Source organism: Brachyistius frenatus, unplaced genomic scaffold (assembly GCF_029030835.1).
Source record: "Brachyistius frenatus isolate BFR_SWC_R1_liver_20210118 unplaced genomic scaffold, ASM2903083v1 Contig_400, whole genome shotgun sequence".
Taxonomy (NCBI): Eukaryota; Metazoa; Chordata; class Actinopteri; family Embiotocidae; genus Brachyistius; species Brachyistius frenatus.
The window spans coordinates 195,404-204,714 of NW_027210999.1; positions in this window are offsets into that span (position 1 = coordinate 195,404).

Below are 9,311 nucleotides of genomic sequence, written 5' to 3' on the forward strand. Positions count from 1 at the left end.
TACCTTCCTCAACTAGACTCAGTTTTGTGCTTTCATTGATACCAACTGTGTCAGAGAGATTTGAAGTGTTGAATCCTGATAAAAGTTCATTTAAACTGAATAAATTGAAACAGCTGAAGCTTCTCCTGAGGCTGAAGAGCTGAAACTTACAGACCCAACACAAGAACATTTCACAGATCCATTCAGCATCAGCTGAGTTTGCTGAATTGTATTTAAAAATACTGGAAATAAAGAGTGTGTGAGTGAAAGCCGTTGTATCCTTCACTCCAGCGCTGTGACGGGGAAGACTCCCTGCCGTGATGAACAGGTGTATCCAGGGCAGATATAACACGGCCCGACACCCTGATCTCATACTTTGTGTTTTTTGTGCATTAATGTAACTACATTTGCATTAAATGGTGTATTATTCTTCAGTGTGTGATTATATCAGATGGAGTACGTGCACATTGCAGTCGGTTATATGACAACTATGTAAATGTTACTGTATTGAGTGCATAAATGCTGTATTTTATAGTAATGTCTCTGTTTGTGTCTTTTTCCTGTCTGTCTCTGCAGGTGTCTCTGGCTCTGGAGGTGGATGTTTCTGAATCTCAATGAGATCTGAAAATTGTGAAAATTGTTCCACATTTTGTCAGAAGAGTTTGTGATTCAATAAATGGGTTCAGGCTGCTGAGTATTTGGTTTAGAGCAGGGGTGTCCAAACTTTTTTCACTGAGGGCCAAATACAGAAAAATATACGAAAGGCTGGGCCACTATTAAAGTTAACAAAATCAATCAAATGTAGGTAATTTATGCTTGATAATTGAATATGCTTAAATAAAAAAACAGCCTCCATCACAACTTTCCATTAACGGGTTTTCATTCATTTTGTTACAAAAAAGGGTTAACGGCTCGTTCTCAAAACAGCTGCCTCAGATTGCTTTTTAGTCAGGATGGTGATTCCCCTTCACAGCCCTGTATAAAGAGGGAACAAGGGGATGGGTCTATTTACAAGTTAGTTATGCAAATAAGTTATTAGGGTTGTTAACACATCAACTAACGTTTGTTAGAAAATGTTATCAACTTTAATTGGCTGAATTTATTCAGTAATTGGGCTTTTCAACACATGAATACTGTGTGATATATTTTTAACTCTCATATAAGGGAGTCAACAACAGCTTGATTTCTTTCTCAATGACAGAAAAGTCTCGGAAGCGTTGACTGAATTCTGTCATAAGAGATGTGATCACAGACACATACTTCCCCCTTTTAGCAGAAAGTTTGGCCTTCGGAAAAACACATCTGATTTCGGAAAACGTGGGGAAGTGCGCAACATTGAAGATGCGTAGCTGTGTCTCAAAGAGACGAAGTTTCACACGTGCATTTTAACGGCCTCGCCTCCACTCTCCCACCTTGGTGCACACCATTGAGGCCATTCCTTTGTTATCACATGCAATCCAGTAGAAATCAAGTAAGAAGTACAATACAGTCAAGTGCAAATTTCATGTGTGGACCATATTCCATTATATTTTTAGAATTTGCTGTGGGCCAATTAAAAATGGACCACGGGCCGCAGCTGGCCCGCGGCCCGTAGTTTGGACACCCCTGGTTGAGAGAAAGGTGTTTAGTGTCACCTGCTTTGAGAAATTGTAGTGCGATGTTACATTTTTCCAGCAGATGGCGGTGTAGTCAACTGGATCTCCGTGACTGCCGCTGTACTCCTTCACGACATGACGTGAGACAACGCTGATGCTCCTCCAGGCTGTTCTCCTTGGGTGGAGTTCATCTTCTATTGAGGCGTCATTACAACATAAAGAGCTTCCTGTCAAACAAATCTGACTTGTAACTTGTTTATTTTCTGTTCTTTGCCTTTTAATGTCTTTTTTTGTGTTTCCCTTTTTCCTCTTATTGTCCACCTGGAGCAGTCGCTCCACTCATTGAAATGATGAACCCTTTGTATTTTGGAATTTGTAAATAAAGTTTATATATATAAAAAGTACAAGGCTGTTCTTGTTGTGTTTGTAGTTGCAGTAAAAGTTGGATGACCCTGCAGTGAAGTAGTCGGTCCCCAGTGTGTCACATCTGCTTGGCTGAATCCCAGCAGTACTCTCGCTGTCAGAGATTTACTGGGACGTCCTGATAACAAAGAATTAAAATAGGTAACAAACGCATTGACTCGTCTGTCAGCGTCCCTCTGAGACAGGACGGTTGCTTTCATCCCAATGACATGCTGCAGTCTCTTTTTAGTAAACGCCATCATTGGTGTCAAATGCAGCACTGAGATGAGTCTCAGGCAACGGACAGACCACTGGGACATGGGACACTGGACACGGGACAAGGGACGTGTTTGATGCTCTGTGTGTGTGAGTGAGTGTGTGTGTTTGTGTGAGTGTGTGTGTGTGTGTGTGGTGTGAGTGAGTGAGTGAGTGAGTGTGTGTGTGTGTGTGTGTGTGTGTGTGTGTGTGTGTGTGTGTGTGTGTGTGTGTGTGTGTGTGTGTGTGTGTGTGTGTGTGTGTGTGTGTGTGTGTGTGTGTGTGTGTGTGTGTGTGTGTGTGTGTGTGTGTGTGTGTGTGTGTGTGTGTGTGTGTGTGTGTGTGTGTGTGTGTGTGTGTGTGTCTCATGGAGGGTGAAGCTCTGATGTTGCTGAAAAGTCACTGAGTAAAATAATATTCAACTCTTTGGGTTCCTCCTAAAATATGAATGAGAGGAAATGTTCAAAGTTGTGTGAGGAAAGACAAACGTGTTGTGACAGAAAAGTAAATCATAATGAACTAGAATGTAAAAGTTCAGATGAGACTCCTGCAACGAGCTTTTCTCTGACTCAACACCAACATCCTGTTTTGTAGCTTTTGCCTCATAACACGTGTGATGCTTCCAGCATCAGTTCTCTGTACGACTCCTCTCTGCCTGGAACCACATGAAGGAGGAGGACGTCCACCTGTCGTGGTCGGTGACGGGACGGACGACACCGACATCAGATGCGGTTACAGGTTTGGTGTCGTCAAAATAGAGTCCGGTACGCAGCATCCAGAGAGACTTCTCACGCAGCTAAAGAAACTTGTGGAGCTCTGGAGTGAACATATAGAAAACAATTATTAAATCGTTTCCACGAGATACTAAATGGATAGTAAATCATTGGCACATTTTAATTAATATGTGCGCACGAGATAAGTTTATATAAAGAGACATCACAGCTCAACAGGCTTTCTCCTCTCAGTTAGCAGAGGTGTAGTTAGCCTTGTTGCTAACGTAGCCAGTCTGACTAATCGATGCCAGATATGGATATGATCGGTATAAAACTTCACGTGCAGCTGAATTGTAAAAAACGATCGGTTCCTTTTCCTCAGTTCATACATACATTGTCCTTTCAGACCATCTGAAGACAGACGACAGCGACAAAACACCCCGACGTCTTTCAGTAATATCAACGCTGTGAGAAAACGTCTGATGCTACGATAACAGTTTACTCACTGACTGTATTCTGGTTTGTATTTTGCTTGTAAAGTCCAAACAGGATCTGTGGAACAACAGTTGAACTCTGAGAGCTCACCGGTCTGAGGGGAAGAAAGGTGACTTCATTGGGATGTGCTGTGACGTCCTGATCTTCACTCTAACAATGTTACGGCCTCCTGACTAAATAACAAATAGACAAATAAAGGCTGGAGATGGAAACATAGAGGAGGTAGGAGAAGGGGAGGGAGAGAAGGAAACCAAGGAGAGAGCAGGGAGGAGTGCAGCCCTGCACGGACCACAGGAACTCATGGAGTTGCTACTGTTGTGTTTCCTGTGGAAACGTGTGCATCCGTCAGTTCGGAGACGCTCCTACGGATCCCGCTGCTGTGTGAAGATGCAGGTATTTAATAAACTGGGAGGAAGGACTCCTCCACACAGCTGAGAGCATCCAGGTAACGTCTTGCTGTTGTTTGTTGTTGTTGTTTTGGATGACATCCATCACTGGTGAGTCGGATTATTGGAGCCTGTTATAGACTTACTTTTTACCAACATTTCACTTTGTAATCGAGATGACAAGTGTTTTAGGATTTTGGTCATAAACTGCACCGTTTGTTCTCTGTGATGTTTCTGGACCGCTGTTGCCGCTGAAATGAGGGAAAAGCCTGAAGTTCAGAGTTTGATGAAGGAGAGGCTCGGAGTGAGGTTAGTGTGGGCAGCCTGAGAGCCGGAGACAGAGTCTGAAACAACCCAAAATACCTGCAGTGAAAGTTCTGCCTCCAAACTGTTGCTTCATATCGCTGCACAGTGAAGCAGGTTGGCTTTACAGAAAACCTGGAGCCGTCTCGGTGGGCTCACAGTGCACACCTGCCTATCACCTGGACGACACCCCCACTTTCAGCCAGGCTGCTGAGCACCATCAGGTGGAGTCTCTCAGTTTGGGAATCACTGGTTTACTCCAAACTGTCCAATATGAGCACAGGGGAACAAGATGCACTCAGATCTCAGCAGCACCTTCTTCAATGTGCAGGACACTGTCTGTTTGGACTAAATGAAAAGAAAAATCTACCGCAGTTCATTATCAGCCATTTCTACCATGTGCTTCTCCAAGTCTCATGTAGGAACTGGAGGAAACCTCTGAGGTCATGTGATCCAGACACATGGCTGTTCAGGCTGGACCTTCCTCTCATCAGGCGTCGGTCCAGTTTGGAACGAAGAGAGTGAACTTTAAGGAAGCGCACAATGAACTGCAGTGTGTTCTGGTGATCTGAGCGATGGGGAAGGAACAAACCTGATGGACCATCACGGAGATTAAAGGAATGGTGTGCAACCACAACCAGCATGAGCCATCTACAATGTTTGAAAGTGTTTCCTCTACCTGGTCCCTGATCAGTAGTTGACAGCAGAAAATAACGTGGATCCTGGATCAATATGCAGCATGTGGCTCATTCTTGGTCATTGAAACTGAAGCATTTCATATAAATCCGACCTTTCCCCTTTATTTATTCACTTATTTTGTATGAGACACCTTTGGACTGCAGTGCAGTGAACTGGAACAGGACCTGCGGCTATGATCTCACATTAATCTGCATTGTCAAACAGCAGCCGGTGGTCAAATGTCTCTGAAGGTGAGCGGGGCTCGAAGCTCGTGGTCCACTGAACCACTGCTACTGTCTGATGACGTTTAAATGAGGGTGAGGCAGCATGCTGCTAACTCAGAACAGCCCATGTTCCTCAGAGTCGTTGTGATCTAGACTCAGAGACAACGTCACTGTACGATAGTGTGTCCTGGTGATGTGGAACATGCTGACACTTGGTGCGTGTTGGTTCAGTATTTCAGAGCATCGCCTGTCTAAGAGCTCAGATTACACTCATTTCTCTTTTCTTAACACAATCTTTTAAATGAGACATTTCACACTGAAAATGTAGAAATCTGCTCTGATGTGAGACCGAAAGTGAAAAGAAAGAAAAATAAGAACAACTTCTGCCAAATTGTAGTTTCTTGATGAAAATATTTCTCGATTGATCAGCCTTAAATGATGCAAGTGCAGAGGGGCAGCTAATACAGGACAGGAGAGTATAGGATGTCCTCCACTGTGTGATACTCAACTCAGACACTGACCTGCCCTGACATGGTCTGAGACCGAAAGCTGTTTCGTCACAGCAGTAATTCCCAGGAGGGTTTGTTTAATTCCAGTGATTACGTGAGTGACAGTGATGCGAGTAGCATCTGTATCTCTGGTGTAATCTCTCAGAGCATCCTCCTGTCCTCAAGTACCTCCCAAAAGGAACTGTTGCTGTCGTTGAGTTTCTGAAATCATGTCAACGTACAACTATTTCCCTCTGTATGAACACACAGATACAAAACTGCAGGAAAATGAATAATCCTCAGACCATGTTAGCTTTGCCTGTTTTGTCAGTGTGAGCAGCTGTTAATCTTTGACTGTGAAGCTGCTACATGATCAAATACTGTCCCCCACATCAACAGAGCCATTTGAACAGCACACCAACCTTGAATGTACCCCAATGAAGTAGAAAGTAATGATGGGCTGAAACAGGTAGATAATATAATTTAAGAGGCCACTTTTTCCCCAATTCAACAATTGTTTGAAGATCTGGTGGTAAAAAACAAATCATAGCACGCAATAACTCTTTTGATGGACATAAGACGAGCGTGAGGGGGGCTGTCCAGCTGAAGAAGGCCTTTCGGGTCTGGCTGGCCCAGGGTCTCCTGGCTATGGAGAAAGGAGTCAAGGACATTCTGACAAACCATCCGCCGCCTCAGGAAGGGACAGCAGGACTCACCTCAGGCTGTTCTCAGCAGGCCTGGCGGAGGTCTCTGAGGTAGTCAAGCAGCTCCTCTGCGGCAAGGCGCCGAGGGTCCATGAGATCCGCCCTGAGATGCTGAGGGCTCCAGACATTATTGGGTTGTCTTGACTGACACGCCTCTTCAATGTAGCGTGCAGGTTGGGATCAATGCCTGTGGACCAGCAGACGGGGTGCTGCAGGAGTACAAGGTGCCGGAGCCGTTGCCACGGGCCATCCGGTCTCTGTACGACCGCAGTAGGAGCTGTGTTCGTATTCTCGGCAATAAGTTGGACTCGTTTCCAATGGGTGTTGGCCTCCGGTGGGTGTTGGCCTCTGCCAGGGCTGTCCTTTGTCACCCATCCTGTTTGTGACCTTCATGGACAGGATATCTGGGAGGAGCCGGGGGGAGGAGAACTTCGGGTTTGGAGGTGTCGGGATCGCTTCTCTGCTGTTTGCAGATGATGTAGTGCCGCTGGCCTCATCGGACCGTGACCTTCAGCATTCACTGGGGCGGTTTGCAGCTGAGTGTGAAGTGGCGGGGATGAGGGTTAGCACCTCCAAATCTGAGGCCACGGTGCTCTGACGGAAACCAGTGGACTGCTTCAAGCGAAGGAGTTGAAGTATCGGGGTCTTGTTCTGGAGTGAAGGGAGGATGGAGCGGGAGCTGAACAGGTTGATCGGGGCGGTGTCAGCAGGAAAGCACGAGCTGTACTGGACCATTCCCTTCTAGTGGTGAAGAGGGAGCTGAGTCGAAAGGAGGAGCTTTCAATTTACCGGTCAGTCTACGTTATGAACCTCACCTATAGTCACGAGGTGTAAGAAAGAAAGAAAGAAAGAAAGAAAGAAAGAAAGAAAGAAAGAAAGAAAGAAAGAAAGAAAGAAAGAAAGAAAGAAAGAAAGAAAGAAAGAAAGAAAGAAAGAAAGAAAGAAAAAAAGAAAGAAAGAAAGAAAGGAAAGAAAAGATTGTGGTTACAAGCCGCTGAAATAAGTTTCCTCCTAATTTGGGTTGAAAGGAGTCAGCTGAGGTGGCTCGGGCATTTGATCAGGATCCTCCCGGGGGCCTCCTTCTGGAGGTTAGAGACTCGGGCAGAACCAGAACATGCTGGAGGGATTACATATCTCATCTGGCCTGGGAACGCCTCAGGATCCCCAAAGATGATTGCAAAGATTGCCATCAGCTGTTGCTGTGAGGTCACTCACACAACAGGAAGTTGAATGTGTTGGACCTGACAGCAGTCTTTTTATACTCCACCCCCTGCAGTCGCCGGCAGACAGTCAACAACCAACGCATCCAGTGTTTTGATTGTAATCATAATGTCTCCAAATGAATGTGCTAATTGGTACATTTACACTTTAACACTGTTGGCTGAGACTGTGGAAAATGTTTTAATTAATAACAGCATGGCGAGCCACATAGAGAAACTATGTTGAGACATTATTATCTGTCCTTCACACTGTCACTTGATGAAGGATTTGGAGAGAAACTATGGAAGCTGTTGAAGCAGGATTGAACCGAGCCTGGAGGGAGGTAACTATCATGTTTACCGGAATATTTCATCTGTTCTCAGCTATCTTTGTTTCTTCGTCTCTAGCGGGAAACAGGAAACATCATTTTACCAAAAATTCATTTGAAAAAACAAATCATGGAGTTAGCCTCCGTCTGGAGCAGAGAGTCAGTCTGTGATCTGGCTGAAGGCAAACATAATGAGCCTCTGTCTCTCTGTGTGTCTCCACTCTTTTCTTGAGGCACAAGCATGAAGACACACAAACAGAAACGCACACAAACACTGATGTTTACTTTTGTCTTGATATTTTCTTAATTCTCATAACCAGGAGATTTCTCCTCCTGGTCTTACTTGTCTTTTCAGATGTACCAAAATGCATTTACATGCACTATTAAAGAGGAAGCTTAAGTTGACTGAGGCAGCTTTTTATTTATGTTCTTCAACCTTCCTCCCAGTCAGAAGCAAAGTTAAACCCCACTGCAGGTGGAGCCTCGCTGCTGGGGAGAGAGGAGCACTGTTTTGGCTGGAGATAAGTGGAGTTCAGCTGACCACAGCTAACTCTGAAACTCAAGACACGGTGAGGAGGGCATACTCACTTCTTCAAACTGACATCGGATTTCAACTTACATGAGAAAGATGACTTTCCCCAGAGCAACAAAAAAAAAAAAACTTCCAAAAAATATGACTGAGAAGTCAAGGAAAACAGGCTAAAGATAAACAGGAGCCCCAAAACAAACAGTAGCAACAAAATCTGAAAATGTTCTGCACTTACAGAAAGTTTGCCAGTGATTTGCTGATGAAAAAACACAAGCTGCAAATAATTAAATCCCAACGTGGATTGTTGTAGTTAAACTTTTCCAACCCCTTGAGCCTGCAGGACATTTACTGAGCTTAATGAAAACGTATTAACTTCAGTAGAAAACATCATTTCAAGCTTATTGTCCTAAAGAGAAAGAGTTTTATTTGAAATGCTCACAAGCAACATTATTGACCGTCTAAAGTCAGTATTAAATAATGAATACTCTCCTTTATAACATCCACCTAACATTTCTGATGCCTCTCTTTTTATGTTGCTGTTTGTCTCTCACGTTCAAAAGCTTCAGACAGCAACTTCACTCCTGAATCCTTCCGCTGGTTGTTGGTCAGGTCCAGATGTGTTAGGTGGGAGGGGTTGGACTTCAGAGCTGAGGCCACGACTTCACAGTGAGTCTCTGAGAGTTCTTTACATCCTGTTAATCTGTGATGAGAGAATAAATAATATGTTATTATAAAAGCAGAAATCAGCGTTATAAACAATTCAGTTTGATTTATTTAACACTAAATCAAAACTTTATTAATTTCAGGGCTCTTTAACACACTAAAGTTCTTCCTACAGAACTGCAGAACATCCCAGAGAGGAACCCAACAGTTCAACATGAGCGACAGCTGGAAGGAAAAAAAAAAAACTTTAACAGGAAGAACCAGAACCAAAGGTGCAGAACATCTGTTAACAGAACCTGAACCAGAGGTGGAGAACATCTGTTAACAAAACCAGACTCAGACATGGAGAACATCTGTTAACAGAACCAG